The sequence below is a fragment of the Amphiprion ocellaris genome, chromosome 7 (assembly GCF_022539595.1).
Source record: "Amphiprion ocellaris isolate individual 3 ecotype Okinawa chromosome 7, ASM2253959v1, whole genome shotgun sequence".
NCBI lineage: Eukaryota > Metazoa > Chordata > Actinopteri > Pomacentridae > Amphiprion > Amphiprion ocellaris.
This window is the reverse complement of record NC_072772.1, coordinates 30,563,366-30,578,586: the sequence shown is the minus strand read 5'-3', so window position 1 is coordinate 30,578,586 and position 15,221 is coordinate 30,563,366. Positions and strand designations below refer to the sequence as shown.

Genomic DNA, 15,221 nt, shown 5'->3' with positions numbered 1-15,221 from the left:
TCATAACACCAACTTCACCATTTATCCATTTTCATAAAGGGGGCCAACCTACATGTAGTCAAACACATCCTGACCAGGATCTCTGTGCACAGTGGAAGAAACTGATGCAATGCCACTCCTTATAACTAACTAAGGGCCACCTTTTTTTTTTTCTCCTCAGCACCAGTGAGATGGGATGCTGCGCTGCAGAGAGAGACTCAGCCGGCTGCAGCGGTGGATGCTGACTGAGAGGAGACTGAACCAAACCTCCGTCCGCCACGACGCACGGCACCGGCACGGAGCTCACTGAAGTGGACGCAGAGGTCTGACGCCCGAGAGAGGGTGGAGACAAAAAAAACCCTTGATATCGACCGAAATCTACCTGTTTACTGCTGTTTTTAGTTGGAGATGTGCTGTTTGCGCTGGCGAACCAGATAGAGCGAGGACCCGGACTTCACTGGATATTGTTCACACCGCTGCCATTCCGCCGTTTGGGTCGGGAGACAGAGGCAAGTACGGCGGCCACCACGACCCAGAGCAGCCGGGAGAGGAAAGAAAACACGAGGGGAAGGACGAGTTTTTGTATTTCTGTGAGTAAAATGTCTTACTTTGCATCTATTTGTTTTGTTTGCGGGGTTGCAGTGTGCATCTGTGTGAGGTTGCTCAAAGAGATACAAGTTGTGGTTGGAGATCTCTGGAAAAAAAAATCACCTAAATGGAGCTGATGACTTTAAATGTAATATTTAAGCTACAAGCTGCGCACTTGTCATGACTATGTCTCCTAATTTTACTACAATGGCTGCTACTTTTTCCTAAAGAGTAAAAAAGAAGCATGTGGCTGATGCAAAGTGTTCAGTGTGCCAAGATGCAGTGTCTAAATGAAGCATCCCTGCTATTTATCACCCACTGGAGGAGTTGAAATAATCTTTTCAGTTTTGAGGCTCAAATTAAAGGTGTCCCACACTGAACCCTGAACAGCAATGAAAGCAGAGCCTGCTTTGAAACGTACTTAACAGAGAAGTGGGTTTGAGGTGCAGCTGCTTTTGATAGGAGCTCAAAGGGATCCATGGCAATATTTTGTGAAAGAAAAGGGCACTCCTGTGAGGGCACAGCCAGGTCCTCTTTTTTATTCATTTATCTTTTTTCATAGGAGAGCATCTTTAGGTTAGCAGAGCAGGAGGCTTCTAACACACCACTTACCACACAAGTAGACCCACAGGACTTATCTCATCAGAGATATGCAAATTTTCCAAAGCCTAATTTTGCGGCTTCGCTGCAGTTGAATGTTTAGTATAATACTATCATCTGACAATGCTAGTGACGGTTGGGTGTGAATTGTGGCTTGGGGGGCTCTCAGAGTCTTGTTTGATCCTATTGATTTGGGCTGTGTTTGGAGAATGCACAGAGAGAAAAGGAGGTATTATTAAGCCATTACTCAATTAGGATATTGTTTCCTCTTTTTTTTTTTTCTTGAAGTTTGTCTGACTTTCTCTTCAATGACAGCAATTAGCGAAGCGGTGGCAGATAGAATTAAGTCTGCCAAAGAGGAAATACAGCCTTTAAAGGTCTGTCTGCTGTCAGTAAATCCCTCTGCTGCTCTGGGTTTTCTTCATTTTTAATGCCGGTCCACTCAGACACCAAGCAACAGCATTGTACTATTTTAAGGCAAGTTACTAATTTAAAGTCACTAAGTATGTCACTACAATATTCAAGACTCAAGATTTAAATGAAAACCCCTTTGGACCAGTTTTCCTCTCTGAAAATACAGGGACTGGTGTGTGGTGTGTAGACTTTAGTTACAGCAGAATTGTTCAAATGTTGTGATACTTTGGAAACACTGCTGGTAGAAACATTGCTGATGTTGACAGTATCCATATAAATGATGGACAGTTCAATAATAAGTGAAAAACTGATAATGATTTTCTATATAGAGGAAATATTCGTGATGCTTAAAGTCCTCTTCTGACGCATGCTGACCTGCAGGTTCCACACTTGCGTATATGGTGTATGTATAGTGTGAGAGTGGGATATGCAAAGAAAGAAAAGTTGCCCACTCAAGTCTTTTTGCTGCAAGCGTTGTTTGAAGGTTTCTGAGTTGAGCATATCTGGCTCACTGTTATGTCACACACTGGTAAATAATTTCACTTTAGATGTAGGCACCATATTTAATTAATGAAGCAGAGCCTGTTTGACTCAAGGTTTTGGAAGGAAAAAAAAACAATAAATGTAGGTTAAAGTAAACTCAAATAAGTGTAACTTTGAATTATACATGCTGAGCGGTAAATCATGTAACTTCCACTTCCACTTTCCTGTCGGTGTTGCTAGTGTGGAGCATTAACCCTCGTGTTGTCCTGTCAAAAGGGTCAAAATTGACCCGTTTTAAAGTTTGAAAATGTGGGGAAAAAATACATTTTCACAGTGAAACGTCTGATGTCCACATTTTCAACATTTTTGGGAAATCTTTGAACATTTTTTGGTGGAAAAAAGAAATGTTAAAAATGTTTCTTGATTTTTTTGTGAATGTTCTTAAAGAAAATATTAGAAGTTGAACTGATATATATGTAATCCCTTTAGATATTTTTAGGATTTTTTTGGAAGATTTTTACTCATTTTTTGAAAATATTTAGAAGAATTTCCTTGCCAAATTTGGGGGATTTTTTTTTTAAATAAAACTTTTAAGGGAAACTTTTAAGGAATTATTGGAGTTTTCTTCCTGAAAGTTTTGCAAATTTTCAGAAATTTGGGGAATTTTTTTGCTGACTTTTTGGATTTTTTTCAGACAAGGAAACAATATTTTTTGGTGCACGCAAATGAAGAAAACAGGAGGGTTAAGACTTAATGATGGAGGTATAGCTTGAAAGCATGCTTGTGATTTCAAATGATCTATAAGTTGCCGTAATGTTTATATATCTATATTGTATACCTTTCATGTGCTTTAATGATTGTCATGTCAGCCCACTCTGCTGCTGAGTTTATTTTCCTGTAATCACCTGAAAGTGGCTCATCTCAAAAGGGGATGTATAGCTGAAGTCATCAGATGCTCTAATCAGGAGGATTCACCTGCATATCATGGGAAAAGGTGGAGGGAAAGCGCAGCTGTTCCTGTTTCACTTGGCACAAATCAGAGGTTACCCCCATCCTTACTAGATGTAAATCAGTTATTTGCTTGCAACGCCTGCTTTAAAATGTTTGTACATCCTCTTGGGGGCAGGTGTGAGATGGAATGCAGATTAATAGACGGGCTAACCTTGATTGAAATGAAATATGTCTTGAAGTTGCAGCTGCCCCATCCTCTTACATGAAATGATTATTGACATGGACCAACACACAAATGCATGTAGGGTACAGCTAATTGAAAATGACAACTCTGGTGAAGGCTAGCCTTTGGGACACTTGGGGGGGAAAAAAGAAAGCATCTCAGCAGTGACAAGAAAGAGGCTAGGGATAGAAACTGTCTCACCAAGACAATGGCACCCAGGGGAGTCCTATTTTCACTCTGAGATTTGCAAGTAATAAAGTGAAAATAGGCAAAAATGTCTTGCAGAACACCCTTTGTACCCGACACGTCCCTGTGGAGTGTTGTCTGTTTTTTAATATGATAGGAGCAAAGATATTCAAAGACAGCACCACAGTGTATGGCTTCAGTGCATGGAGCACTATGTAGTTATTCTCATACGCTGACAAAAGTGAGGCGAGGCAGCGATAGGAAATCACTGGGCATCCAGAAATGTGTAAACAACATGCTTTTCACTGCACAGAGGATGCAAGGCTGCAATTTTGTTCTGAAAACACAACAGTGACTAAGAATGTAGGTTCTGGGAATCTCTCCCTGGCAAGATTTGAGATGACATGCATTTGTTAGATTAAAGAACTTCCTTTTAGAAAATGTTGGTAATCTTGACAGTGGTTACCCTTATTTGGCTGCCTTCCTGTGTCGCACTTTGTTTGCAAGGGAGGCCCAGTGGTCTAGCAGAGCCTGGAAGACAAACGTCCCTCATGACCCATCTGACAACTTAATTTATATAATTGCTTGGAAGCATCTGCGTAAGAAAGACTGACTTTCAGCACCCCCCCTCCACTTGTCACTGTTATGAATGACTTGAATTTGATGTCCAATGAGTCAAGCAGACAATTTTAAGTCACAGATGTTGTCATACAAAAATACTGCTGCTGTGAATCTGATTGCAGCATTTGCCTCATTCTTCAGCATCATATCTTCACCTTTGCGGTTATCTAAGCTCTGATTCTTAAGATGCAGCCAGCTGGTTGTACAATCAATCCGTGCACCATGACAAGTGTGTGCATATGTTAAGCAGTAATGCAATTAACACAAGTGACATGCCGACGTCGGTGTGGCTCTTCTCTCTCCCTTGGTTTTTTGCAGCTTTTAGCAGCTGATCTGAATGGCTGAAATAACTTGTTTTGGTTGGTTAATGTGCTCCACAGCCTCAGGTTAGCTAATTATGCAGCCTCTTTATCTGTTTGTCTTCGTGCTGTCCTCATTGTGTTAACTTTAGGCAAGTCAAATACCCGCAGGCTTCCTCTTTGACACCATTTACATGTTCAAATTGTAAAAGTGTTTAAATTTATTAATTGCATGTTAGTGTAGTATTTGAAATAACAGCAGCAATAGCACGTCCCTGATTGAAAATACGTGGGTCTTATTTGTGGAAATATGAAGCCGCTGGGGACACAAGATAAAACCTTTTGCCTGCATGAATAAAACCTATACAGCAGCATCCTTTACTCAAACACATCATTCATGTGTTGAAATAGGTGGTGGTGGGTTTGATTTTTTTCTTTGTAAATAGTTTGTCAGTGAAGTGAACATCAAGTAGTTGTGGAGATGGTATGGAGAGAGTAGTGATGATGGTGATGGTGGGGAATAGCCTGAGGATGGAGTGTTTTTCAGTAGGCAGCTCCTGATTTTATGTGACAGTAAAGGGCCTTATCTAGCAGGGCCATGATGAAGCACAACACTCTTTGATTTTTTATCTTCCAAACGTCTAACAATCTCATGCCGTAGACAGATTAGTGAGATGAAGGTGTAAAAACGGCCTGTGCAGTTTCAGGGGAGTCAAATACAGGTTCTAAGGCTGTATCTGCATCGTGCTGATAGTACAAAATGAAAGATTAGCCGAAATTAGTGACACACTTTTGACCTTCAGATACAAAGTCAAAAAATATGATGCGTCTTGCTGCATGATTTGATTATTTTTGTGTTAGTAAACAATCCTCTTTGTGGCAGATGGTAAATGGGATAAAAAGGGGTGTAATGGGAGGAAAAGAATGAGATGGCATGCAGGGTTTCTGCATAATCTTTAGCTGAACTCGAGGCCTTGTCCCTTATGACCATTCAGCGCATTCAGACTGTCTGTTTTGTGCTCTAAATTTAATTTCCGTTTATCATTACTACAGACAGGGCATTAAGAATTAGTTGGAGGCATTTTCCATGTCTGTGGTAACTTAGTAAATGAAAAACCCTCAAAGACGGAGAGCAAGCATCAGCGGTATCTTCAGAAAGCAAAGCAACCTTCAGAGATGAATGGATGTCCGCACTACATTTGTTGTTGTATGTAATTATGTAGAAATACCCTTTTACATTTTGATCTTTAACCCTAGTGAAAATGTCTTTAGGCTCTGTTGCTTACACGTCTTCTTTGCTGGCTCATTAATGTGAAATTTTCAGCTCCTCTCTCGGCTTTTCATGAAAGCGTGTCTTAAACCAGATACCATAATTTCTTGGATAATTAATTGGATGTTAAATGTAGCTGTAATGTTGCACTGGAACCTTTATTTTGACTTTACATAACGCAAATTTTATGTGTTATAAGTTTGACTGGAAGCGTGGATATATCCAGAGTACAGTTTTGTTTGGCTCATATATAAATAGACTTATCATGCATGACATTTAGAAAATACTGTCAGGTTTATCAGTATGCGAACACTTTATATCCATTAAAGGAACCCCGTAGGTCACAATGCTGTAAAATAGTCCCCTGATGTTTTTTTTTCTCTCTTTTTTTAGCTAAGGCCATCTTCCCGTCCACTAACTCGTGAGCCTACGCAGTGGTGTCTCTTGTTGCAACCCAGTAGGCATTTTTGAAGCGAAAGCACCAATGCTGTACATTAAAAAGAAGAGAAGCAGTGTTTTAGGGTCACCTTTCTTACAGCACTAAGTCATGCATCCTGCAGGCTCATGATGAGTTGTTACGTTCCACTCTCATGCCTCCTTTCTCCCGAGAGATGAAATGTGTATGTAGGAATCTGTCAGAACACCACAAAGAGGGCTGCTACGCTTAGCTCTACTCTGCTTGTGTAGTTCCTCCCCATTCATTCTCTTGTGACAAACACTGGATTTATTCTTCTCCGGTGAAGTAGATGTATAAATTCTTCAGTACCGTTTTGTTATACTGTGATCTAATGGTACTCATATAATGTGTTTTGGTGGTTGGTTTCATGCTATGAGTGACTTTCTGATGAAAATCTTGATCTGATACATTTGACACAAAGCCATGCTGAGCGTGTGATCTGGTAGTTTTAACTACAAAAATGAATAATATTTTGCGTCAGTACACAGATTGCATGCTTTAATAAATGTAGGGCCTAATACCAGTAAAATGTCCCCCAGATATTAGGATGATGTGAAGCTTCATTAGGCTTTGGGATAAGACAGAAGCACTGATGCATTTTACAAGAAATAAAGGCAAGAAAGTTGCTTTATTCAAGGCTTTTATTCAAAGCTACAATTGTGTGGTGAATGCTGATGTTTAGGCCTACACCGCTTCTTGAAACCAGCTGTCAGCTTGCTGTGGGTCGCATTATGACTGCAGCAACGGTCCAGAAAAACAAAAACAGAACAAAAAGAATAATGTTACATTGTTACAAATGAGATTAAAACATTAGTGTGTGCAGCATTGATGTTTTTTCTGATTGAAATTCTTTTTGTTCTGCATTTCCACAGTAGCTGTGCCAATTTTTCAATGCGAGCAGTAATTTATTCATATGGTTGACATAATTTATAAGTCAGAGTTCAGCCTTTCTTGTAGCATCTCTTTAAATTATTAGCTCTTAATAAAATGATAAGACGAGTGCTGAGCAGTGGATGAGAGGCTGTTGAATTGGCTCATTTTCCAGCTGTCCAGTAGATCAATAAATGTAATATTTAACATAATGGGAGATTAATGGGAGATGAGACAGTGAGGGATGACAGAACAGAAATGTTTGTAGATATGCAAGTCGAATTATTGTAATGCAGCCTATCAAAATAGCTAAAAAAAAGAGCTCAGAACATTCAGTTAGCAATGTAGCTGTAAAATTATTGAGCTGAGGCTTTTGATAAGCAGCTTTCAACTGGTCAGAAACTAAAGGTCTGTAATTAATTAACTATGCAAAACATAAATGTAAATCATCTGCTGCTCAAGAGAATATAGTGTTCTCTGGTCTGGAACACGTACACATTAATCTACAGTATCTAGGTAATTTAATTAGTTGAGCTTCAAACGGAGAACATTTATAGACTGTCCTCCAACGTTTGAAGCAAATGGTCTACGTGTCTTATTTTGTACTCTGCAAACTGTGCACAATTTTCCATAGCTTTGTGGTTTAGAGTGTTACTTACCATTCAGTCAGCCATTATGTTTAGTTTATATTATTATTAAATTTTAAAAAATGAAAAATCAGATTTTCAAAGCCCTGGAAAAACTCAATTTAAGCACCTTGAGAGTTGGCTGCATTACAGCTAAATGCACAGTTTGATTTCAACAAGTCGTTCCTCTGATTTCATTGGTCTAACATTGTAAACAACATGATTTTTTCTGCTATTACTGTAAATGGATGATATTTAGAGATGAAAATGCAGAAAAGCTAGAGTGTACATGCCTTCTCCAACATTCAAACTGCTGTGAGAGCTTATTAATAAATGCATAAATGTAATGACCCTTAAAATTTACCATAGTTACACCAGCAATTTTAAATCCAACTGCAGCTGCTCTTTAAGACGTAGCAATTCAATAATTTTTCACATTCTTAGAGTCACTGCTGGCATCTTTCAGGTTACACATGTTCAGAATAAAGTGATTTAACATTGATTTTTATGTCAAGAAAGGATTTTCATTTTAAATCACTTTATATCCCACACATTTACACACATTTTTGCCAAAAAAAAATATGATTTACATGTTCAAATTTAACAGGCTACTGTTATTTCAATGTGTAAATACATATTTTAATCAGCATTTGCCATCTTCTGCTGCAGTGTATATGTTTGTTTTCATTATGTAAACTGAGCATTTTTGACACAAACATGTATCTGTGGCTGACTTAAGCCCTAATCTCATCCCATTTTCAGGTCGGAACAACATTAATTAGGCTGCCAAAACTGTGTCCTCTTAATTCCAGATTTCAACTTTATCTTCCTAGTTGTTTCAAGTTCAGTAACTTTCCAAAGTTGAACAGTTGATTGAAAAATGATTCACTGAAACATTTGAAAAGATTTGGATTTAATAAAAAGAGAATTTAATACTTGGATTTAGAATGGATAAAATGCTAAAACCCTTATTCACATCCGTGCCCCAATTTTTTTCATGCAAAGGTCCCAGTTCTCCTGAAAATAAATGTAAGCTTAGAACTCTGTAATCTTTATGAGCCCAGTTAAATTCTTTAAGCCAAGTTGATTATGTTGCCTTCTTATTTAATGTTAGTTTAATGCCTAATATTTTTGATCTAATGAGTGAAAACAGGTATTTTTCTCTATTATTAGTGCACCACTGTCACATTCACTTGAACTATTATCTAGAATTTGTTTATTGCTATTAATGATCATGGATTAAAGAAATTATGTCAGATGAAAATACAGCAAGTAGCATCACTGTATTCTCCATAGAGCACACGAAGGCACTTTATCACTTAGCGAGCCAGACTGTGGAGATCACACTCAAATAAACTGAGGATTAATTAGATCTATATGTCATTGCCACAAATGTGCCATGGGACTGTACAGAGCTGCTCTGGGGATGAGGACGTGACATAGAAACCCACAGCTACGTTTCACTGGCTGCTGAGTTTCACTCACCAGATGTGACTCTTCAAATGTGGCCACTTATTAAAAATAGCTATCGCTGTTTGCATCGCTATCACGTCTCTATGAAAGTAGGGTTTTCCAGACGCACCTTTACTGTCAGCTTCCATTGTATAGGCCACGCTGTCGTTACCATAGCAACGTGTGCCTCTTGATTTGAGCAAAAAATCAGGTCACATTATTGCTACGTCGGATGCGACCTTTACTTCACTTCACTTGGTGTGCGTCTCTGCTTCTTACCTTAATTGTGTGCACGCAGTCAGACATCAGCAGAAATCAGAGCGTGAATGTGAATCACTGAAGTTTCAGACAGTGTTCAGCAAGACTTTTTGCCTTTTAGTGTCATCAGTGGATTTCTCAGTTTGTTGTTCCCACCATCTTGGATTTTTGGCAAATAGTTTGTAACCAAATCTTCTTGTTTTAATTTTATGTTTCTATCCAGATACATCCATTGCCAGCTGCTCCCTCTGTGCCATTACATGTACTCCAGCGTAGAATAACACACCGTTGGTACTTTAGCTCAGTTGTTTGGATTCAGGCTAATTCATTTGAAGCAGCCAGTCATTTTGTTGTTAACCGTGCAAGTGGATGGTGTTAACTGTGCTGACCTGAGCTGTAAAGAGCCAACAGTGAGCCTTGAGACTGGCCCCTCATGCGCCAGATCACATACTCATTAAATCTTAATTTTCAGCAAAGCTCATTCAAAGCATAATTGTGTGACACACGGAAGCTGTGTTCTGCCAGGAACAAATTGAAAGTGCAAAGTTCCAGGTGCTTCACAACTGCCGTGTGATTGTACGCAGCAGCCTTCCTCTGCTAAAAAAACACAGCTCTGCAGATTGTACGTGAATGCAAATGCTCACATTATTATGTATGTAAATGTGGTCTCTATGATGCTTCACATACCATTTATTCATGTTTGTGGGAGCCAGGCACCGTCTCCCTTTAACAAAACAATTAAAACAAGTCGTCCTTGTCCAACAAGCAGGAGAACAGAGGGATATTACAGAGGGATATTTCTGGGTGAGGGGTTGTTTAGTGTGTGTCAGCCTCTGCCTGTAGCAAAGCAATGTTTTGCCACTGTTTTAAGGTTATAATGAACTGATTAATTCATATATATTCTCTAAGGAAAGGAAGATCCTAAAATAACCAGTTGCTTTTAGGGATTGTGTCCTTTGGCAGACTTGGGTGTCACACTGTAAATATGTTTCATTTATGGCCAGAGAAAGGATTTTAATTACAACAATTAAGCAAGAGCAAAATGTATTTTATATCGAGCCACACTGCCTAGCCTACAAATCATGCTCAGAATTTTATCGAGCATGGGCAGACAGAGCCCTACAAGCTATTTCAGATCCAGTAAATTTACCACATTGCGTGACCTCTCTGAACCCCTCGTCTGATAGGAGAATTGGAATGAAAGAGAACCTTTGCAGAAAGTTCACTCAGCTTTTTTCTTTTTTTTTGATGAATTATGAGCCCAACACACCAGACTGTGAGTCATCCTTGAGCCATGTCAGATCATCTTAACTAAGGCTGACCAATTTAGGAAAAATAACTAATGGAAATTTTTTCTGACAGCTATTGCAATTCTGATGTGGTTTGCAATATTTTTTGAAAGTCAAGCTTCAGTTCAGAATTCACTGTCTAATAGATGAGATACCATCAAACACAGTCAGACAAGGAGGATGAGTTTGTTAAACCTCTGACATGATAGTTCAAATCCTGAGTCAACCCCTTCGAATAACATAGATCCCAAAGTGCAGCCTTTGTGATTTACTAATTGCATTGTCTAAAATCGCTATTTCCATGATTCATCCCTTATTTTCTTTATTTTTCATGATGACACACCCACTGATAGGCTTCTAATGCACACAGAAATCCGACTTGAACTCTATTCTGGCATGGTTTTGTGGGAGATAATTTATACTTTTGGTGCCTTGTGCTGTACAAGTTTCTTCCACACAAGTGCCATGCCCCATGATTGTTTCGACAGAACAGCTGGAAACAGCTGAACTGGCTAATTTCCTAAGTATTCAGAGCACAGATTTGTCTCTGGTGTTCTTTAATGAGAGGGGTGAGCTGCCCCATTATCTTATTGTCATCTAGATGGATTGTACAGATGGAAATTCATGGTCGTGATGTTGTGGGAGAGGCATTAGCGAGAGCTGGTGCAGTTTAAGTGCACGGCTACTTTTTACAGCTGAAGATTTGCTCCACGAGGGGATGTTGAGAACAACAAATTGCATAGACCTGAATTTATGTAGAATCTGGAAAGAGCTTTAACTTTGCTTTTACTGTGAACCAGGTGCGGGAAGTTTGACTGGGTCAGCCATAAACTCCACCAGGCTTTAGTTGGGAGTTTCTGCACACACTTCTACTTTCTTACTACTGTTTCCTGCCAGTTCTCTTATCAGTTTATCTACATGACGTATAGTGTGTGTGCTTTTTCTAAAGCATTTCACTGTCTGTCAAACATAGATTTGGTTACAGTTGAGTAGTATTCAATGTGGTACAAAATTCTAAATGCATAAACTAACCAAGGTTGCATACGTTTATAATAAAAAGGATAGTCAAGTATTAGACTGTATTTCTTTGGGGAACGTCAGTGAAGAGCAGCTGACGTGACTCTGTCTGTTTGTTTTGCTACATGTGCTGAATTTGTGGCATGATATGGATTTAAGAGGTCTTCTGGGAATGCTTTTTTTTTTTTTAAAACACACTGGAGACTAGAATGATCTTAAGAGCTGTTTGCTCATATTTACTCCAATCTTCCATTACAAAGTGAGACACCACTTGCGTCAGTGGCTGTGGGAATTTGGCTGATTTCTGAAAGCAATCAATCAGACTGACTTTTTCTTAGTTTACTTGCTTCATAATAAGCCAAAGATTTTTTGGAACGGCATCACAGTACAACTAAGTCCTATCAGGAAACTTGAATCTGTTTCACACTTTGCTGTTCAACTCGAAAAACACAGTTTGCAGCGCAGCAAGTGTTTTTATCTGAACATGCTACTGTTGGAGTTAAAAACACAAAGCCAAACATAAGACAAGCCCTCTGTGTGTCTTCCTGGAACTAGTAAATATGATGTATCTCTGGGGAAATGTGCGCCACGCAGAGAAGTGGGGAGACGACGCAAGTGACAAGCAATAGAGGAGCGAGTAGAGCCTCTTCCCAGGGGAACGTGTTTTACTCAACTCTCGTAAGTGGTGGAAATTGCACAGTAGCTATAGATTTTTGGGAAGCTTAAACTAAATGGATCTGAGAATTTCAGATCTTTTAATTTAGCTATAAAAGATTTATCCTGCTGCTGTCAGAAGGAAAGTTTATTCAGATGCAACAAGCTTGTTAAGACATTTACTGAGTGAGCTCTGGCTTTGATAGGGTTGATTTAAACACTGTCTCTGTAAAGAAGAAATACAGGTTTGATTCTGGAAAGCAATTAAAATTCACAGGACTCACAAAAAGACTTTACTGGACAGTAATCTTATTAAAACAAAGAATTGACCTGCTGGAGAATAATGATTATTATTTTAGTGCTTAACTAAAATGAAATTTGGATACACAGAGACAAAGCAATCCAAACAGATCACCAGATGCTCATTTGAACCAATGAGCCGATCTAAAGTTGGCGCCTTGATGGAGCTCAGGTGTTGGCATTCAGGCTGTTGCTGGAGGTTAACACACATCATTCACAGCTCTGAAGGTATCCTGGTGCTCTTTTCACTCCACTGTTTGCTTGTCACAGATGGTTTTCTAGTAAAATAGCCTGTCATCCACAAAAAAGACGATTCAAAAGAAACAAGGCCGCTTGAGAGGGACTCGTGCTAATCGCTTTCTCACTCTTTGAGTTGTCTAATTGAATTCGCATTGTAACATCTGTGACTTGCTTTTGTGCGTGTTGTTGACATTTGTTCACCTCAATAAAGTGTCACCTTTTGTTAACTTTCAATAACAGCTTGGCAAGCAGTGAATATTTATCAGTGTAAAGGAATTGTCACTCAGTTGGCATTGCATGTTTTTTCTGCTGAACTCCTGCCCTGAGGAAAAGGGAAGGTGTTTCTGAGTTCTAGTTTTCAGTAAAATGTCTTCTCCCCACTGGACATCCAGTGTTGTGTCAGCACTGCTGTGGGTAATTAATTAGAAAGTTTACATATTTAATTTGTTTCATATTTTGCAGTATCTACATTTATTAAAATGCATACAGGGGAGTGAATCGTCTCCTGAATGAGTTGCTGCAGTAAAATTAATACTTGATGAAAAGGAGCAACAATCAGAAGCAGTAACCATGGTAAATGTACACCAAAATGGTGACCGTTTTAGCTTCAGAATACTTCAAAATGCAAAAATTATTCTACAATTTCTTTAGTTTTTATAGATCAAAATAAGACTAGAACTAGCAACAATCAAACCAATAAAATCTAAAAGTAATTAACATTCAACGATTTAAATTCATTTGTGAACACATAATAAAAAATGACTGCTTAAACAATTTAAGCAATTAAATATTAAAACTTTAAGTATAGGCCCTTTCTGTCAGCACCTCATTAACACCCAAATGACTCCAAAGTGGTCTCATTCCTTTTGTAGATCATTTATTCAACCAAAAAACCATCTGTGCCTCATTATTTCTCGATTTATCACAATTTATCTGATGTTTCATGCTCATAATTTGAAAATGAATGGAACTAAAATGTTTATTTTCCTCACACAAACAATGCACAAATAAATGAGTCACAACTTTGGAGTCATTTGGACGTGAAGGTCGTTTTAGGACTCTCCAAAAACACACATAATTACTTTCCTGCACTTGAGAATGTGCCCACAAAAGCATCCATCCTGAATCCTATCAGCGTATGTATAATGCAGGCTTCAACTTTCCACATCGGTCTTTGCCAGTTGAAACTAAATTGGTGGTAACGTTACCAATCATGACTCTAGATATATGACATTTCAGGTGAGCACAGAGCAGATGAATTCGCCAGCAACCTTCCAGTGTCAAACTCTGAACACAGATAATTCAGTGTGGCGATGCACAAACATCCTAGAGAAGTTACATTGGCTCAAAACTCGTGTAAGTTGGCCAAGGACAAATAAATAATACAAAATAAATAAATAAATCATGGCCGATGTCTGGTGTGCCCTCTGCAAAGCTGGTGTCTATATTTTTGACTAAAGATAGCTTCTTAGAGAAAGATTCACTTAGGCTGTCAATTTTACAACCGGCACTTGTTTCAGAAGGGAAGATAACTGAGGAAAAATGCACAATATGGCCTTGCCACGGCAAAACGGAGAGGTTTAGGTGCAGCAGCATGACTCAGCCCCAGTCAGTTCAAAAGGATTGTTTTAATCTAAAGCTTTTATAATATGCCTCAGGATTTTTTTTTTTTTTGTTAATGCAAGACAATGGTGTGGTATTATTTAGTGTTACTCCAGCTGCAGCCTGCTATGGTGCTCAGCTGCTTTAACTTGCAGTACTACCACTATTGCAGCTAATATTACTGCCAGTTTTAACATCACTTGCACTACTGAGGGTCAGCTTTTACTGCATATACACTAAATAGTTTAGATGCCAGTAATGTATAGGGTGAATTGCTCTTTTGCCAGTTTGAATTCATCATCTTAAAATTCATTAACATTCTCATAACTATACGTGCTCACAACACAGAGAGAAGAAAGGAAAATATGCTCGCCTTCTTACCTTTGCTTAAATTTTGAGGACAACATTTGGATTTATGAGCCGTGGTGAAACAGCTAGATTTTTATGCCACTTCTCAGGCTTTACGGGCTTCATGATGGCGTGTGCTCCCCTGGCAGCTATCTCTACCTCGGGTCAGCGTAATTCCCCAGGTGGAGTCTGCCGCGGATGAAACATTAAAATGACTTGGCATTCTGGTTGTTTCAAGGAAACAGCATTGTAGCATGCGTTGTTTGAAAGGGAGGAAAAAACACTGATCAGATGCAGCATTAGGAATTTGGTCAGGTATATGTAATTTAATGGTCTCAGAGGACTAGATGTCTGTGTAAATACACTGGTATTATGACAAGGCAGGTGATGCAGGCAGGTGGCCCTGTTAAAATCTGCCTAACTCAACAGGAATGCAGTCGCTGTTTGATTGTACTGTTGTTGTGCACATTCCCTCGCCTGACTTAAGACCATGG

General features: G+C 38.9%; 1 protein-coding gene across 3 annotated transcripts in view; it reads left to right on the top strand.

The window, feature by feature from the left end:
* The first annotated feature begins 116 nt into the window (after positions 1-116).
* cntn5 (contactin 5) overlaps positions 117-15,221 on the top strand; it is a 99,463-nt gene continuing 84,358 nt past the window's right edge. The window contains exon 1 of one of the 3 annotated variants that reach the window (XM_035952914.2): positions 117-569. The gene's annotated coding sequence lies outside the window, so the exon portion shown is untranslated. The remainder of the gene's footprint in view (positions 570-15,221) is intronic. The other 2 variants (XM_023280479.3, XM_023280480.3) reach the window with 2 other exon arrangements.